This window comes from Saccoglossus kowalevskii, chromosome 16 (genome assembly GCF_978046115.1).
Source record: "Saccoglossus kowalevskii chromosome 16, keSacKowa6.1, whole genome shotgun sequence".
NCBI classification, from domain to species: Eukaryota; Metazoa; Hemichordata; class Enteropneusta; family Harrimaniidae; genus Saccoglossus; species Saccoglossus kowalevskii.
This window is the reverse complement of record NC_140656.1, coordinates 23157567-23178194: the sequence shown is the minus strand read 5'-3', so window position 1 is coordinate 23178194 and position 20628 is coordinate 23157567. Positions and strand designations below refer to the sequence as shown.

The 20628-nt window shown below is 36.3% G+C and overlaps 2 long non-coding RNA genes across 2 annotated transcripts; one reads left to right on the top strand and one right to left on the bottom strand.

Annotated features, from left to right (window-relative positions):
• Nucleotides 1–6709: 6709 nt before the first annotated feature.
• On the bottom strand, nt 6710–7639 carry LOC146733764 (uncharacterized). Its single transcript, XR_014926711.1, has 2 exons — nt 7509–7639; nt 6710–7330 (listed from the first exon to the last, which is right to left on the bottom strand). It is a non-coding gene; the product is annotated as an uncharacterized LOC146733764 (long non-coding RNA).
• A 9450-nt stretch (nt 7640–17089) lies between these two features.
• LOC146733763 (uncharacterized) lies at nt 17090–18211 on the top strand. The gene is made up of 2 exons (XR_014926710.1): nt 17090–17418; nt 17598–18211. It is a non-coding gene; the product is annotated as an uncharacterized LOC146733763 (long non-coding RNA).
• Nucleotides 18212–20628: the final 2417 nt, after the last annotated feature.

Below are 20628 nucleotides of genomic sequence, written 5' to 3'. Positions count from 1 at the left end.
ACTAGTATATCATCCCAACCATCCGACTACACTACATATATCCATGTGATACTTGTAGGTCACCTCAAACATCCGACTACAACTACGCATATTCATGTGATACTAGTATATCATCTCAACCGTCCGACTACAACTACACATATCCATGTGATACTAGTATATCATCTCAACCATCTGACTATACTACACATATCCATGTGATACTTGTAGGTCACCTCAACCATCCGACTACAACTACACATATCCATGTGATACTAGTATATCATCTCACCCATCCGACTACACTACATATATCCATGTGATACTAGTATATCACCTCAACCATCCGACTACACTACATATATCCATGTGATACTAGTATATCACCCAACCATTAGTCTACAACTACACATATCCATGTGATACTAGTATATCATCTCAACCATCCAACTACAACTACACATATCCATGTGATACTAGTATATCATCTCAACCATCCGACTACACTACACATATCCTTGTGATACTAGTATATCATCTCAACCATCCGACTACAACTACACATATTCATGTGATACTAGTATATCATCTCAACCATCCGACTACAACTACACATATCCATGTGATACTAGTATATAACCTCAACCATCCGACTACACTACACATCCATGTGATACTAGTATATCACCTCAACCATCCGACTACACTACACATATCCATGTGATACTAGTATAGTATATCACCTCAACCACCCGACTACACTACACATATCCATGTGATACTAGTATAGTATATCACCTCAACCATCCGACTACACTACACATATCCATGTGATACTAGTATAGTATATCACCTCAACCACCCGACTACACTACACATATCCATGTGATACTAGTATAGTATATCACCTCAACCATCCGACTACACTACACATATCCATGTGATACTAGTATAGTATATCACCTCAACCACCCGACTACACTACACATATCCATGTGATACTAGTATAGTATATCACCTCAACCATCCGACTACACTACATATATCCATGTGATACTAGTATATCACCCAACCATTAGTCTACAACTACACATATCCATGTGATACTAGTATATCATCTCAACCATTCAACTACAACTACACATATCCATGTGATACTAGTATATCACCCAACCATCCAACTACAACTACACATATCCATGTGATACTAGTATATCATCTCAACCATCTGACTATACTACACATATCCATGTGATACTAGTATATCATCTCAACCATCCGACTACAACTACACATATCCATGTGATACTAGTATATCATCTCAACCATCCGACTACAACTACACATATACATGTGATACTAGTATATCATCTCACCCATCCGACTACACTACACATATCCATGTGATACTAGTATATCACCCAACCATTAGTCTACAACTACACATATCCATGTGATACTAGTATATCATCTCAACCATCCGACTACAACTACACATATCTATGTGGTACTAGTATATCATCTCAACCATCCGACTACAACTACACATATCCATGCGATACTAGTATATCATCTCAACCATCCGACTACAACTACACATATCCATGTGATACTAGTATATCATCTCAACCATCCGACTACAACTACACATACCCATGTGATACTAGTATATCATCTCAACCATCTGACTATACTACACATATCCATGTGATACTAGTATATCATCTCAACCATCCGACTACAACTACACATATCCATGTGATACTAGTATATCATCTCAACCATCCGACTACAACTACACATATCCATGTGATACTAGTATATCATCTCAACCATCCGACTACAACTACACATATACATGTGATACTAGTATATCACCCAACCATCCAACTACAACTACACATATACATGTGATACTTGTAGATCACCTCAACCATCCAACTACAACTTCACATATCCATGTGATACTAGTATATCATCTCAACCATCTGACTATACTACACATATCCATGTGATACTAGTATATCACCTCAACCATCCGACTACAACTACACATATCCATGTGATACTAGTATATCATCTCAACCATCTGACTATACTACACATATCCATGTGATACTAGTATATCATCTCAACCATCTGACTATACTACACATATCCCTGTGATACTAGTATATCATCTCAACCATCTGACTATACTACATATATCCATGTGATACTAGTAGATCACCTCAACCATCCAACTACAACTACACATATCCATGTGATACTAGTATATCATCTCAACCATCTGACTACAACTACACATATCCATGTGATACTAGTAGATCACCTCAACCATCCAACTACAACTACACATATCCATGTGATACTAGTATATCATCTCAACCATCTGACTACAACTACACATATCCATGTGATACTAGTATATCATCTCAACCATCCGACTACAACTACACATATCCATGTGATACTAGTATATCACCTCAACCATCCGACTACACTACACATATCCATGTGATACTAGTATATCATCTCAACCATCCGACTACAACTACACATATCCATGTGATACTAGTATATCACCTCAACCATCCGACTACACTACACATATCCATGTGATACTTGTAGGTCACCTCAACCATCCGACTACAACTACACATATCCATGTGATACTAGTATATCACCTCAACCATCCGACTACACTACACATATCCATGTGATACTTGTAGGTCACCTCAACCATCCGACTACAACTACACATATTCATGTGATACTAGTATATCATCTCAACCATCCGACTACACTACATATATCCATGTGATACTAGTATATCACCCAACCATTAGTCTACAACTACACATATCCATGTGTCAAGAGGTCTATATATATGTTTGTATTAAATCTGAAATAATTCATACGAAGCGAATGGGAATGCCAAACTGTGATTCGTATAACTTAAACTATATAGGTCACACTTGTTGTGGGTTCTTTTCACGGGCCATAAAGGCATTGGAAATCATTAAGATGGTTATCGTTACAAGACGACAATGATCTCAGGCCAATAACAATTGGACATCTAAGAACCATAGAGAATTTATAAATAAGGGAACGAACACATTCATCATACACGCACAGCACTAAATGACACCAAATTTGAATTAACTGCAATGTGCGTACGCACACTTTAATACAAAGAGCAAAAGTTTGACAGTAAATACACAAATAGCTTCACAAAATCTGCTAATTAAATATTACTGCATTGCCTAAATATTTTAGACGGTTCCGATAAACGTAACCGCGGTCGAAATATGCAGGTAAGGCAAGGGAAAACGAAACCTGGCTGTTTGTGCGTGTAAGGCAGATGTACTATACCGGACGTAACGATGTCGAACTGCAGCAACAAACGTGGCGACAAACTTCAGACGGCTTGGTTTCCAGGGGTGGCTCACATCACGAGGACGCTGTACAGTACTATAGCTGACACCAGGACGACCAGAGAGTGAATTCTCAATCCGGAGTTCAATGGTGACGTTATCTGTGTTATACCGTACTTCTGGTGGATCGTCCAACACGCCAACCAAGGCACGCTTTCTTGTTCAATTTATTGTGCCCCATATGTAAATCAAGATGACACCCCTTTGTTTACACTGCTCATTTCTAATTGGTCGAAACCAGAAGAATTGCGAGAAACTACCACATCAGGTGCGACAGGAATGTTATGCAAACTGACAGAAATGCAAAACCGAGTTTGTTGACCCAGCTAACCAAATTCACCAAGGTTTATTGACCTCAAATTCGTTCTGATTCTCGGGAATCAAGTCTTCGGTACCATAGTATTTGGAGACAAATCTCACCCCAGGTAAATTCTTTGTCGTCCAATCAGGCTGCTCCCCTTGCGAAGAATGTAACAATTCGTGCATGCAATATATGTATTAAGTATTTCTTTATTTCTCCACCTATAACAAGTCACAAAGTATTCCCCTTTCTATGTAAATCATGTATGCATTTAAAAGCTTATAAGCCTAACAGGGAGGGCGTAATACTTGGAAATAAATTAAACTTTGGATTCCTGACACACGTCCCGGGTTTGAGAGGTTACTATGGTAAAATAATTTTACAATATAAACCTGCAGACAGCAGGGAGCACAAAGTTTAAGGCATCGATGTAAAAATGCATACATTAACCTATAAAACTATTAAGATGGACAATCTTCCCTCAATCCACGGCATTTCTGCTAAGAAAGTCGGCTCCGATATTATGGGACCCTTTGATAGCAATAACACGATAGCTGAAGGACTGGAGGTACATTGCCCATCTCATAAGGCGTCCATTATTCATTTTAGATTTATTTAAATAAATAAGAGGTTGATGGTCAGTTTCTATCCAGAATTCTTTCAGAAGCAAGTATTGTTGGAATTTTCTTAGCCCCCAAATGACTGCCAGACATTCCTTCTCAACAACCGCATATCGGAAACGCAATTTGTTCGTCGTACTGCAGTAAAACAGCCCCCAATCCTTCATTAGAGGCATCCGTTCTAAGAACAAATATTTTGCGAAAATTCGGGAGGTGTAAAATACGATCAGAGTTCAATGCTTGTTTTAATTTAGTGAAGGCAGTTTGATGTACATCTTCCCATTTTAATTGTTTTGGTTGACCCTTTTTTGTAAGGTCATGTAAAGGGGCGGCAATGGCTGCAAAATTTGGCACAAACTTTCTATAATAGGAGCAAAAGCCCAAGAAAAACCTCAGTTGGGTGATCGTTTTCGGTGGGTGCGTTTCCTTTACTGCACTAATTTTGTCAGGAACTGTTTGTAACAAACCTCGCCCAACAATATGTCCAAGAAATTCTAATTGATCATAACCAATGTAACATTTGGAGGGCTTGGCAGTAAGACCTGCTTGGTTCAAACGTTTAAGGACAGTTTCAATCGTGCGAAGATGGCCTTGCCAAGTAGAGTTGTACATCAAAATGTCGTCAATCAAATTAACTACATTGTCCTGCAAACCCTCTAGGATTATCCGCATCATTCTCGAAAAATTTGCAGGACTATTTTTGAGTCCGAATGGGAAAACTTTATAGTGCATGTGACCCTGGGGGGTCTGAAATGCCGTCTTTTCTTTAGCATTTAGTGACAAAGGGATTTGCCAAAAACCTTTTGTTAAATCGAATTTAGATAAGTAATTTCCTGCATGTAAACGAGCGAATAATTTATCGGGGTTAGGCATCGGTTCTGCATCGAAAACCGTAATTCGGTTAAGCTTGCGGTAATCGTTGCATAATCGAATAGTGCCATCTTGTTTTTTTACTAAGACCACTGGTGATGAGTAAGGGGAGTTGGATCTCTCGATAATGTCGAGTTCTAACATATCATCGACTTCCTTTTTGAACACATCTTCGGAGGCCAGAGGAAGGGGGTATTGTTTGGTAAAAATTGGTTCACTTGTGGTCAACTTGATATCGTACACAACAACGTTTGTACGTCCTGGTACGTCAGTCAAAACTGTTTGATGTTTGTTAAGTAAACATGAAATATCTTGTTTTTGAGAGAGATCCAAGTTCTCGTACACGTGCACATCTTTTATGGACTGGTTACATATTTTGGGAAAAAAATCTATCAATTCAGTAAAGTTCTCCCCCGGGCCTTCAATCCCATGATCCAAAGGATGACTATCAATAAAGGCAACATTGACTTTCATGAATAGTCCGGGTGTGTCAGACTTATCTTTAGTCACAGAGGGCGCTCTCTCTTCGTACCGCTTTAACATATTAGCGTGGAAAAGTTTAATTTTCCCACCTTTGTTAATTCTATAGTCACATTCCCCCACCCGTTCCTTCACATCAAAGGGGCCCTGCCACTGCAAATGTAGTTTGTCGTGAGCTACTGGAGTAGTTTAGTATGGACTATAGGGACGACCATGAGGGCGCTGTTCATAATCGGATGCGATGACGTCATACGAACAGCGCCCTCATGGTCGTACCTATAGTCCAGCTTTAGCATAAATAATGACGTCACAATGGGAATTCGTGCATAAATTAGCATAAATGAGGACCAATGCCGTAAAGGGGATTATTTGAATGAGGATGACGTCACAATGGGATATTGTGAATACATTTGCATACATAAAATTGATGTGAATACGAGGTCGTGTCGAGGTCATCGTGAAAACATTTGCATAAATTACTATCAATTTTTTTAATTATTTTTTTTAATTATTTTTAATTATTTTTAATTATTTTTTTTAATTGGACAGGCGTGGACGAAAGATTTTTTCATGAGGATGACGTCACAATGGGATATTGTGAATACATTTGCATACATAAAATATATTTGAATACGAGGTCGTGTCGAGGTCATCGTGAATACATTTGCATAAATTACCATCATTTTTTTAATTATTTTTTAATTATTTTTAATTATTTTTAATTATTTTTTAATTGGACAGGCGTGGACGAAAGATTTTTCATGAGGATGACGTCACAATGGGATATTGTGAATACATTTGCATTCATAAAATTGATGTGAATACGAGGTCGTGTCGAGGTCATCGTGAATACATTTGAATAAATTACCATCATTTTTTTTTAATTATTTTTAATTATTTTTAATTATTTTTTTTAATTGGACAGGCGTGGACGAAAGATTTTTCAGAATGTGTCATAGAGGGCGCTCTCACACACACACACACACACACACACACACACACACACTAATAAATACACGGCATTTTTGAAAACTAACGGAGTTTATTGCACAAAAGAAGTAAACAAGAATGAAATATTGACATGGAGTATACATTCATGGCGTGGTTGAGTATTTTTTTTAACGCCACGAAAAAAACATACGATGTGAGTAAGGAAAATAGTTGCGTAGCGTATAAATGTTTAGCATGATTAAATATTTCTTAACACCTCGAAAAATACGTACATACATGTAAATGTGCGGCGTGGTTAAATTCATTTTTCACGTCACGAGAAATACGAGTACATAAACGATTCGATTAAATACACGGAAGAGTGAAAAGTCAATAATTATACAGTAAACAGTGAACAATAAAAATAATTCATTCTATATATACATATGTTGTTCATCGTTTATATTTTCTTACCTCATATTTGCTTTGTTTTGTTTGAGTAAATTATTTTTAACGACACGAAAAAATACGAGTACATAAACGATTCGATTAAAAACACAGAAAACGGAAACGTCAATAATAGTAAACAGTGAACAATAAATAATAATTCATTCTATATATACATGTTCATTTTTACATTTCTTACATCCTTTCAATGAGTCAAGCAGTCTGTACATTTTTTTTATTCCATCGCTCCAATCAGAATCGCTCATCTGTCGTAGAAGAAAAAAGAGAGAGAGAGAATAATATTAAAAACCAATAGTCACTCCGTAAAACTGCGGTAATAAACCCCGCTAAAATGCAAAGTATGCAAAATCGGTTGGTCGACGTACAGTTTGTTTTTTTCAAAAATGGTGGACTACGGTACGATGAGTTAAAATATATAATTACCTGATCGTTTCACAGAATAACTTTTGACATACATAATCATCACACGGAATGAGTTTACGGTGTAACGTAGCGATTTTCGTTTTTCCCTTGGCGAAGAAGATATGTCCTCGCCTTCTTGCCGAAGATTCAAAGGCGGTAAACCAAGTTTGACCTTCTGTGAAAGGTCATCTCATGGATATCTACACAACGAGTCATACACGACGTATTGGCTACACATTGCTTGAAATCAAAGTATTTGATGATTGTAGATCCACGTATGAGAAATCTCTTAAATTCTGTGACATGACTACCGTACGAGTCAAAATAGTCTTCGTGGTAAGGTATTTCAGACAGAAAGTGGCCCAATGCGTTCCACCCGCGAATATCAACGGTGTTTGATACGAGCGATGTGTATTATTCCGAAGCACTGTCCGTGAATGCCAGTTTGAACTCAATCACAAGATTAAGTGTGAGTGCATAGGATTATTTATAAATCGTTCGTCATAAATGTTCCTAATGTGAAATAGACCTCCCACGTAGATGATAAACAACAGATGTTGGTGTATTTGTATATTTATGTTATCTAAAACATGAACACTCGCAAACAGCCTGAGGGATAGGGTTTCAAGTTGAAAGCATTACCCCTATACCTGCGTGTATGGGATAATGATAACAGGACTGGAAACACGGGGTCAACTTGATTCGGTCAACGTGAATCAGTATGGTTCTTGTCCATCACCAATTCACTTTTCTGAAAAGGCACACCCCCACAGAGTGTAATGGCATTCCACAGCTACCATCCAAGTGCTACAATTGATTTACTCATTACAGTAGCGTTAATTTGGATTAGCGCTTCCTTCTCATCACTTTTCTCATCACAGTACCGTCTTGCGTAGTTATATAGTGTCTTCACATACGCGCTAAAGATTCCTGACCTGACACCATTCAGTTACTCTGATCGTTTTTGTATCATTTTTGAAGGTTTATTTTACAACGACTGGAAAACCGACTGAAAATCAAGACTATTCAGTTCATTCTCTTTACTAATGAAATGGCAGTACTCAGCAAACTATCATTCGTCGTTTTTTTAAACATGATTTCGAATATCCACGATTTCGAAATTCTAGAAGAGGCAAGAACATTACAAGGCAAGAACATTTGAATGGTCAAATGACAAGGGGCTGACCCCGCTTGAATGCGCAACAGAATGTATTAAATACAACCATATTCAATATTTCGCTTTTTTAGTGTTGACCCATTTAAACGACAGAACCAGTCTCGAAACACTGAAAGCCATAGCGGATGCTTCAAAAAACGAATTTCTCTTCCAATGGCTCGAAACCAAATTAAATGAAGCACTATGATTCTTCACAAATTACGATGACATCCTTCACAGCCTGGCAAAAGAAATCACTCAACTAACCTCACCACCAGATTCGAATTTCCACGATCAACGATCAACGACGAAAAAAATTAACCATTGAGGTAACAGGCTTCGCTACAGAGAAACAATGGAAGTTACTAGCTCGCCAAATTGAATACTTTGAAACGGGACATCTAGCCGATCATCATCGAGACATCGAATCAGAGACTGTACGCCTCAGCAAAACAACCGATTGATGAATTCGTGGACTCAAATTCTAACAAGAACAATCCTGACATAATACTTAAACTACGCTCCTTGCAAGAACATGTGGACATGAACACGACATTTCTACCCACAAGATGAAGGACATAATTTTAGTATATCTGTTAATTACTTTACGATTGGAAACTGTCGATAGAACACATTTTTATGAATGAATTGGTTTTCCGATTTGAAAATCATTGAGTAGGTATTCATGCATTAATTAATTAATAATGATCAGTCCATTGAATTTGTGTCTCACCCAAAAAAAAAATCAGAACAGCATTACTAGACATCTCCATATTATCCAAATTTCGAAATTATACATATTTTAATATTAAATTTACTATTTTTTTTACCATCAAACTACTGAATCACTGTACATATAATATACTATACGTATACCATTGACAAATTCAGACTCCGCTTATAAATTATACTCGATTATGTTTTTACCAATCATTACCCCGCCCATCATTCATGATTCGATTGACCACGTTCTGAATAATTCGTACACACAGATAAACGGATTTTTGCGATATACATGTACTTCTTGTTTTCACTCCAAAACTTACTGCTTATTTGATCCCTCAATCAAAAGCTGTTTTACTTGGGATTGACCAAGAGTGTATTTCCACGTTAAACTGATGTGACGACATGTCGGTCATCAACGATTTCATAAAGGGTGACTGTCGAAAAGTGGGACACCAATAATTTAAAATAATTAGTTATACTGGAGAGAATGGATGACATTGTTTAATATTATAGAGATGTTGCGTAGTTTGTTCTTTGACGGTAAGCACGTACGCATACCATACACGTTGTATGCTAATTCATGTTAAATAAAATGCGCTAAGTTTTGATTATTCCCAAGATGTACAGAGAGCACTCGCTTATCCATTAGACAGATTCCACTATACAATTACATGTATAATATCCTGACCGCATTGTTTACACTCTCGTAAATCGACTGTTTGACGTGACTGGGGCACCGGTGGACGAGGAATGCGTGCGTGCACATTACATTTCGTCAACACTTTCATTCATAATAGTATCACTTGCAATATGGCGTAATATCAATCGACGATCCTCAAAATACTGTATGTATGTATGCACGTTGTAGTTCGAATGATTAGATATTTCTTTTATTTTGCCATTTTTGTCGATTCTTTCATTATGAACAGTGTTGACTTGCTCTCGAAATAAATACTTTTACACCGATGTTACCGTTTGTAATGTTTATAAGTGTATACGTGAAAGATATTCGCCTTTGAAATAATAATTGAAGACACAACTATATAGTCTTCAAATCAGCTGGGTGTTATTATTGAAGTAACGCACGACGCGTGATATTGTTGTAATGGGGTCTGATCGCGTTCCATAACTCCTGAATAATGCCATGAATCAAATTGTCCTAACAACATGGTAAACACGGGTCAGCAATAAGTAGCTATTTTATCGGTGAGGAAAGATCTGCTTCTTGATTGCGATTATGATTATGTCTAATATAATGTATAATAATCTATTACTCTACGTACACAACTTGAAGTGGGCTTTTCAATTCAACTCACTGCGGCCGTACACAACATGGCTAGTTCCCCCTTCGAAAGAGTGCGTGCGTGTGTTGCAACGCTATCTGTGACCACTGAGCTTTTCAAATATTTACAAAGCACGATGTGATAACTGAGGTGGTAAACTGACCATGATGTCAATATCCAACCATCTAATTTGCACAATAACAATTAAAATTGAAACCGTATTCAAGCGTGGGATCTTGGTTGGAAATACAACGAAGTAACAAACAACCAGCAAAGTGTAACAATAATAAAATCACAAACATTTGAATGTAAAGCAAAAAAAATGTGGTGGTTGGTTTAGGCATCTGGTATTTTAGTTTTTTCTTGTCGTAACCTGAAACAGATGTAGACGAATTTTCCTAGCTCAATGATTATTTTGTCATTTTAACTTCTTAGTATATCTGTTAAGTGTTCATCATCTGTCATAAAGTTGATTTTATTGTATTTAATATTTTAATCATGATTTTTTTGTTTCTTATTGTATAGATTACAATTGAGAAGATATTTTTTTTCGTTCTCAATTTTCTAGTTGTCACAAACTGAGCAAATTCAGTCTTCAGCTATAAGATTATATACAATAAAGTAACAAAAATAAGCAATGTGTAACAATAATAAAATCACAAACATTTGAATGTAAAGAAAAACAAAATTATTTTGTGGTTGGTTTAGGCATCTGGTATTTTAGTTTTTTTCTTGTCGTAACTTGAAACAGATGTAGACGAATTTTCCTAGCTCAATAAAACTGAGTAATTGAAATTGAGTATATAGAAAGTATACATTTTGTTTTTGTTTTGTTTTTCCAATCAAAAGACCAATGGAAAAAAAATGAAAATATATTACTGCAAATACCTTCTAAAATTAAATAGCAAAGCAAGAAATTTCGCTAGCCTGCTAGAGTTGGGAAAATATCCTCCCCCGTAGCAACTAGATTGAAATATTGGATCAAAATAAATAATTCTAACTCAAACTCGCTAGTTCACGAAGCTCACAAACTTGGAATACATATTGACGAAAAGGGAAAAGACAACTGGGTAAAAGACATGAATCAAAGTAAATAGCAAACCAAGAAATTTGGCAAGCCTGCTAGAGTTGAGAAAATATCCTTGTAAAAGACATGAATCAGATTTTAGACAATTTGACTATGGAAAAAAATATTTTGGAATACACATAAATCTCAGGATGACAAAAAAAGAAAATCATTGAAACATTGACAGGTAATTCGAACAATCCTTTAGAAATTCATAGCACAGAAACATTACATGATGCAAATAAAAGTACACATCATAAAAACAAGTTACGAACCTACAGAAAATTAAAACAGAATTTGCATATAAAAAATATCTCACCACAATAAAAAATCTAAAACATAGTGCTGCGCTAAGGCGAAACTCGGAATAAAGGCTCATACCCTTCAAATGGAAAGGGGGTAGATATAATAACTTTATAGCTGAAGACTAAATTTGCCCAGTTTGTGACAACTAGAAAATTGAGAACGAAAAACAACTTCTCAATTGTAATCTATACTTGGAGGAACGAAATAATCATGATTAAAATATTAAATACAATAAAATCAACTTTAGGACGGACGATGAACACCTAACAGATATACTAAGTGCAAATACCTTCTAAAATTAAATAGCAAAGCAAGAAATTTCGCTAGCCTGCTAGAGTTGGGAAAATATCCTCCCCCGTAGCAACTAGATTGAAATATTGGATCAAAATAAATAATTCTAACTCAAACTCGCTAGTTCACGAAGCTCACAAACTTGGAATACATATTGACGAAAAGGGAAAAGACAACTGGGTAAAAGACATGAATCAAAGTAAATAGCAAACCAAGAAATTTGGCAAGCCTGCTAGAGTTGAGAAAATATCCTTGTAAAAGACATGAATCAGATTTTAGACAATTTGACTATGGAAAAAAAATATTTTGGAATACACATAAATCTCAGGATGACAAAAAAGAAAATCATTGAAACATTGACAGGTAATTCGAACAATCCTTTAGAAATTCATAGCACAGAAACATTACATGATGCAAATAAAAGTACACATCATAAAAACAAGTTACGAACCTACAGAAAATTAAAACAGAATTTGCATATAAAAAATATCTCACCACAATAAAAAATCTAAAACATAGTGCTGCGCTAAGGCGAAACTCGGAATAAAGGCTCATACCCTTCAAATGGAAAGGGGGTAGCAAACCAAGAAATTTGGCAAGCCTGCTATAGTTGAGAAAATATCCTTGTAAAAGACATGAATCAGATTTTAGACAATTTGACTATGGAAAAAAAATATTTTGGAATACACATAAATCTCAGGATGACAAAAAAGAAAATCATTGAAACATTGACAGGTAATTCGAACAATCCTTTAGAAATTCATAGCACAGAAACATTACATGATGCAAATAAAAGTACACATCATAAAAACAAGTTACGAACCTACAGAAAATTAAAACAGAATTTGCATATAAAAAATATCTCACCACAATAAAAAATCTAAAACATAGTGCTGCGCTAAGGCGAAACTCGGAATAAAGGCTCATACCCTTCAAATGGAAAGGGGGTAGATATAATAACTTTATAGCTGAAGACTAAATTTGCCCAGTTTGTGACAACTAGAAAATTGAGAACGAAAAACAACTTCTCAATTGTAATCTATACTTGGAGGAACGAAATAATCATGATTAAAATATTAAATACAATAAAATCAACTTTAGGACGGACGATGAACACCTAACAGATATACTAAGAAGTTAAAATGACAAAATAATCATTGAGCTAGGAAAATTCGTCTACATCTGTTTCAGGTTACGACAAGAAAAAAACTAAAATACCAGATGCCTAAACCAACCACAAAATAATTTTGTTTTTCTTTACATTCAAATGTTTGTGATTTTATTATTGTTACACATTGCTTATTTTTGTTACTTTATTGTATATAATCTTATAGCTGAAGACTGAATTTGCTCAGTTTGTGACAACTAGAAAATTGAGAACGAAAAAAAATATCTTCTCATTTGTAATCTATACAATAAGAAACAAAAGAAAAATCATGATTAAAATATTAAATACAATAAAATCAACTTTAGAACAGATGATGAACACCTAACAGGTATACTAAAAAGTTAAAATGACAAAACAATCATTGAGCTAGGAACATTCGTCCACATCTGATTCAGGGCACGATAAGAAAAAAAAATCCTAAAATGCCAAATGCCTAAACCAAACACCAAATATTTTTTTTTTTTTTTTTTTTTTTTGCTTTACATTCACTTGTTTGTGATTTTATTATTGTTACACTTTGTTGGTTTTTTGTTACTTCGTTGTATTTCCAACCAAGATCCCACGCATGAATACGGTTTCAATTTTAATTGTTATTGTGCAAATTAGATGGTTGGATATTGACATCATGGTCAGTTTACCACCTCAGTTATCACATCGTGCTTTGTAAATATTTGAAAAGCTCAGTGGTCACAGATAGCGTTGCAACACACGCACGCACTCTTTCGAAGGGGGAACTAGCCATGTTGTGTACGGCCGCAGTGAGTTGAATTGAAAAGCCCACTTCAAGTTGTGTACGTAGAGTAATAGATTATTATACATTATATTAGACATAATCATAATCGCAATCAAGAAGCAGATCTTTCCTCACCGATAAAATAGCTACTTATTGCTGACCCGTGTTTACCATGTTGTTAGGACAATTTGATTCATGGCATTATTCAGGAGTTATGGAACGCGATCAGACCCCATTACAACAATATCACGCGTCGTGCGTTACTTCAATAATAACACCCAGCTGATTTGAAGACTATATAGTTGTGTCTTCAATTATTATTTCAAAGGCGAATATCTTTCACGTATACACTTATAAACATATAAACATTACAAACGGTAACATCGGTGTAAAAGTATTTATTTCGAGAGCAAGTCAACACTGTTCATAATGAAAGAATCGACAAAAATGGCAAAATAAAAGAAATATCTAATCATTCGAACTACAACGTGCATACATACATACAGTATTTTGAGGATCGTCGATTGATATTACGCCATATTGCAAGTGATACTATTATGAATGAAAGTGTTGACGAAATGTAATGTGCACGCACGCATTCCTCGTCCACCGGTGCCCCAGTCACGTCAAACAGTCGATTTACGAGAGTGTAAACAATGCGGTCAGGATATTATACATGTAATTGTATAGTGGAATCTGTCTAATGGATAAGCGAGTGATCTCTGTACATCTTGGGAATAATCAAAACTTAGCGCATTTTATTTAACATGAATTAGCATACAACGTGTATGGTATGCGTACGTGCTTACCGTCAAAGAACGAACTACGCAACATCTCTATAATATTAAACAATGTCATCCATTCTCTCCAGTATAACTAATTATTTTAAATTATTGGTGTCCCACTTTTCGACAGTCACCCTTTATGAAATCGTTGATGACCGACATGTCGTCACATCAGTTTAACGTGGAAATACACTCTTGGTCAATCCCAAGTAAAACAGCTTTTGATTGAGGGATCAAATAAGCAGTAAGTTTTGGAGTGAAAACAAGAAGTACATGTATATCGCAAAAATCCGTTTATCTGTGTGTACGAATTATTCAGAACGTGGTCAATCGAATCATGAATGATGGGCGGGGTAATGATTGGTAAAAACATAATCGAGTATAATTTATAAGCGGAGTCTGAATTTGTCAATGGTATACGTATAGTATATTATATGTACAGTGATTCAGTAGTTTGATGGTAAAAAAAATAGTAAATTTAATATTAAAATATGTATAATTTCGAAATTTGGATAATATGGAGATGTCTAGTAATGCTGTTCTGATTTTTTTTTGGGTGAGACACAAATTCAATGGACTGATCATTATTAATTAATTAATGCATGAATACCTACTCAATGATTTTCAAATCGGAAACCCAATTCATTCATAAAAATGTGTTCTATCGACAGTTTCCAATCGTAAAGTAATTAACAGATATACTAAAATTATGTCCTTCATCTTGTGGGTAGAAATGTCGTGTTCATGTCCACATGTTCTTGCAAGGAGCGTAGTTTAAGTATTATGTCAGGATTGTTCTTGTTAGAATTTGAGTCCACGAATTCATCAATCGGTTGTTTTGCTGAGGCGTACAGTCTCTGATTCGATGTCTCGATGATGATCGGCTAGATGTCCCGTTTCAAAGTATTCAATTTGGCGAGCTAGTAACTTCCATTGTTTCTCTGTAGCAAAGCCTGTTACCTCAATGGTTAATTTTTTTCGTCGTTGATCGTTGATCGTGGAAATTCGAATCTGGTGGTGAGGTTAGTTGAGTGATTTCTTTTGCCAGGCTGTGAAGGATGTCATCGTAATTTGTGAAGAATCATAGTGCTTCATTTAATTTGGTTTCGAGCCATTGGAAGAGAAATTCGTTTTTTGAAGCATCCGCTATGGCTTTCAGTGTTTCGAGACTGGTTCTGTCGTTTAAATGGGTCAACACTAAAAAAGCGAAATATTGAATATGGTTGTATTTAATACATTCTGTTGCGCATTCAAGCGGGGTCAGCCCCTTGTCATTTGACCATTCAAATGTAACGTTCGTTCTTGCCTCTTCTAGAATTTCGAAATCGTGGATATTCGAAATCATGTTTAAAAAAACGACGAATGATAGTTTGCTGAGTACTGCCATTTCATTAGTGAAGAGAATGAACTGAATAGTCTTGATTTTCAGTCGGTTTTCCAGTCGTTGTAAAATAAACCTTCAAAAATGATACAAAAACGATCAGAGTAACTGAATGGTGTCAGGTCAGGAATCTTTAGCGCGTATGTGAAGACACTATATAACTACGCAAGACGGTACTGTGATGAGAAAAGTGATGAGAAGGAAGCGCTAATCCAAATTAACGCTACTGTAATGAGTAAATCAATTGTAGCACTTGGATGGTAGCTGTGGAATGCCATTACACTCTGTGGGGGTGTGCCTTTTCAGAAAAGTGAATTGGTGATGGACAAGAACCATACTGATTCACGTTGACCGAATCAAGTTGACCCCGTGTTTCCAGTCCTGTTATCATTATCCCATACACGCAGGTATAGGGGTAATGCTTTCAACTTGAAACTCTATCCCTCAGGCTGTTTGCGAGTGTTCATGTTTTAGATAACATAAATATACAAATACACCAACATCTGTTGTTTATCATCTACGTGGGAGGTCTATTTCACATTAGGAACATTTATGACGAACGATTTATAAATAATCCTATGCACTCACACTTAATCTTGTGATTGAGTTCAAACTGGCATTCACGGACAGTGCTTGGGAATAATACACATCGCTCATATCAAACACCGTTGATATTCGCGGGTGGAACGCATTGGGCCACTTTCTGTCTGAAATACCTTACCACGAAGACTATTTTGACTCGTACGGTAGTCATGTCACAGAATTTAAGAGATTTCTCGTACGTGGATCTACAATCATCAAATACTTTGATTTCAAGCAATGTGTAGCCAATACGTCGTGTATGACTCGTTGTGTAGATATCCATGAGATGACCTTTCACAGAAGGTCAAACTTGGTTTACCGCCTTTGAATCTTCGGCAAGAAGGCGAGGACATATCTTCTTCGCCAAGGGAAAAACGAAAATCGCTACGTTACACCGTAAACTCATTCCGTGTGATGATTATGTATGTCAAAAGTTATTCTGTGAAACGATCAGGTAATTATATATTTTAACTCATCGTACCGTAGTCCACCATTTTTGAAAAAAACAAACTGTACGTCGACCAACCGATTTTGCATACTTTGCATTTTAGCGGGGTTTATTACCGCAGTTTTACGGAGTGACTATTGGTTTTTAATATTATTCTCTCTCTCTCTTTTTTTCTTCTACGACAGATGAGCGATTCTGATTGGAGCGATGGAATAAAAAAAATGTACAGACTGCTTGACTCATTGAAAGGATGTAAGAAATGTAAAAATGAACATGTATATATAGAATGAATTATTATTTATTGTTCACTGTTTACTATTATTGACGTTTCCGTTTTCTGTGTTTTTAATCGAATCGTTTATGTACTCGTATTTTTTCGTGTCGTTAAAAATAATTTACTCAAACAAAACAAAGCAAATATGAGGTAAGAAAATATAAACGATGAACAACATATGTATATATAGAATGAATTATTTTTATTGTTCACTGTTTACTGTATAATTATTGACTTTTCACTCTTCCGTGTATTTAATCGAATCGTTTATGTACTCGTATTTCTCGTGACGTGAAAAATGAATTTAACCACGCCGCACATTTACATGTATTTTTCGAGGTGTTAAGAAATATTTAATCACGCTAAACATTTATACGCTACGCAACTATTTTTCCTTACTCACATCGTATGTTTGTTTCGTGGCGTTAAAAAAAATACTCAACCACGCCATGAATGTATACTCCATGTCAATATTTCATTCTTGTTTACTTCTTTTGTGCAATAAACTCCGTTAGTTTTCAAAAATGCCGTGTATTTATTAGTGTGTGTGTGTGTGAGAGAGAGAGCGCCCTCTATGACACATTCTGAAAAATCTTTCGTCCACGCCTGTCCAATTAAAAAAAATAATTAAAAATAATTAAAAAAAATGATGGTAATTTATTCAAATGTATTCACGATGACCTCGACACGACCTCGTATTCACATCAATTTTATGAATGCAAATGTATTCACAATATCCCATTGTGACGTCATCCTCATAAAAAATCTTTCGTCCACGCCTGTCCAATTAAAAAAATAATTAAAAATAATTAAAAATAATTAAACAAAATAATTACAAAAAATTGATGGTAATTTATGCAAATGTATTAAAATATACCATTGTGACGTCATCCTCATTCAAATTATCCCCTTATGGCCATGGACGCTCATTTATGCTAATTTATGCACGAATTCCCATTGTGACGTCATTATTTATGCTAAAGCTGGACTATAGGGACGACCATGAGGGCGCTGTTCGTATGACGTCATCGCATCCGATTATGAACAGCGCCCTCATGGTCGTCCCTATAGTCCATACTAAACTACTTACTGGCAATAAGAGAAGAACCTTATCATTAACTTGAAACTGTCTATTCTTCTTAGTTTTATTAAAGTGATGTCTATATATATCACTAGATTTATGCAGCTCTTTTAAAGCCATTTCGCAAGTTTGTTCTAATCTGTTTCTGAGGTCCAGAACATAAGTATATGTAAGTTTAGTTTCAGGTTCTACATTCTCATTAGTCCAGAGCTCGCGCAAGATTGCCATGGGGCCTCGAACAGTACGGCCATACAAAAGTTCAAATGGCGAAAACCCTAAGCTAGCTTGAGGGGCTTCCCTATACGCAAACAGGAGGGGGCTTATATAACGATCCCAGTCATTGGGCCTTTCTTCGCACATCCGGGTTAACATTCGTTTTAGAACCCCATTAAATTTCTCAACCAATCCATTAGTTTGCGGATGGTAGGGTGATGTCGTCATCTGACGCACGGACAACAGTCGGGATACTTCCCTCATGACATCAGAAATAAACTGTTTCCCCTGATCTGTCAAAATTTCTTTAGGGATTCCAACCCGACTATACATATTGACTAACTCCTCAGCGACAGTTTCAGCACGTATATTTTTGAGTGGAGAAGCCTCGGGATATCGAGTGGCATAATCCACGAGTACCAAAATATACCGATATTTTCGGGGATTATCAGACATAATGGGACCCACCAGATCTACGCCTACGCGCTGGAATGGTATGCTGATTAATGGCATGTGTCCTAAAGGGACCTTGCCTACCCTTCCCCGGGGCGTAGTTTTCTGACATACGTCACAAGATTGACAGTAAAGTTTTACATCAGCATGGAGGTTGGGCCAAAAAAACTGCGACATAATACGATCTAACGTTTTCCGGTGTCCCAAATGTCCTCCCATAATCGAGTCATGCGCAACTTTCATAACTTGTTGTCTATGTTTTTCAGGGACTATAAGTTGACTTGTTTCTTGGCCAAAATTGACTCGAGGAGATTTATAATAACGGTATAGTAATTTCTCTTTCATTCTAAATTGAACTGTAGCGAGTCCACCCTTTCCATTTCGTTGAATTTGGTTCGACTTGCATAATTTAAAAATTCTATCTAACGTTCTATCTTCCTGTTGGGCAGCTAAAAGCGTATCAGTATTAATTAGATTATCAAATTCATCAGTTTTAGCTACGACGAGAGGGCTCCGTTTCCGCTTTTGAGCAAAAATCTGGGCACGAGTTTCTACTGCACCAGCCTCGATTATACGAGAGCTCGATTCACGAGGGGTCTCATCGGGGTCCATTTGTTCAGACTGATTAATATTTTCTTGTGGCAACGAGTCACAAGGGCGAGTCGAGCCTCTTTCAGTTGTAAACGAGTTAACAACTGGTATCATTTGATCTACACTCTTTGAACGGTGAGGGCGTTCCGTACCTTTCTGCGTGTTTTCGCAGGTCAGGAGGGCTTCTGACCCTTGAGGCGCGATGGAGGAGACTCAGGATTTTGAATGTCTACATTCTTTTGGGAAGTGTCGGAGTCGTTTTCACCGGCACAAGCTTCATTGATAACATCCGTCTCAATGGCCAAATTGTTATCGTACTCCACTGCGTCGTTTTCACAGGTAGATTTATTTATTGGAATTGCACCAGTGTCATTAGTTTTTTTTCTAGGAATCGTGCCAAGTTGAGCTGAAATCTTCGAAGGACTACTCTCATTTTGGGTTATAATCTTTTTTCCAGACTTTAGACTACCCAATTTATTATTTTGCATAAAAATCCTTCTGGGACTATGCACGCTAGTTTTAGCGCGATTGTTACCAAAACTAGTCTTGACTGTAACCGGGGTATTACCACCATGAAAGTCTGCTTTTAAGACATACGCTTCCA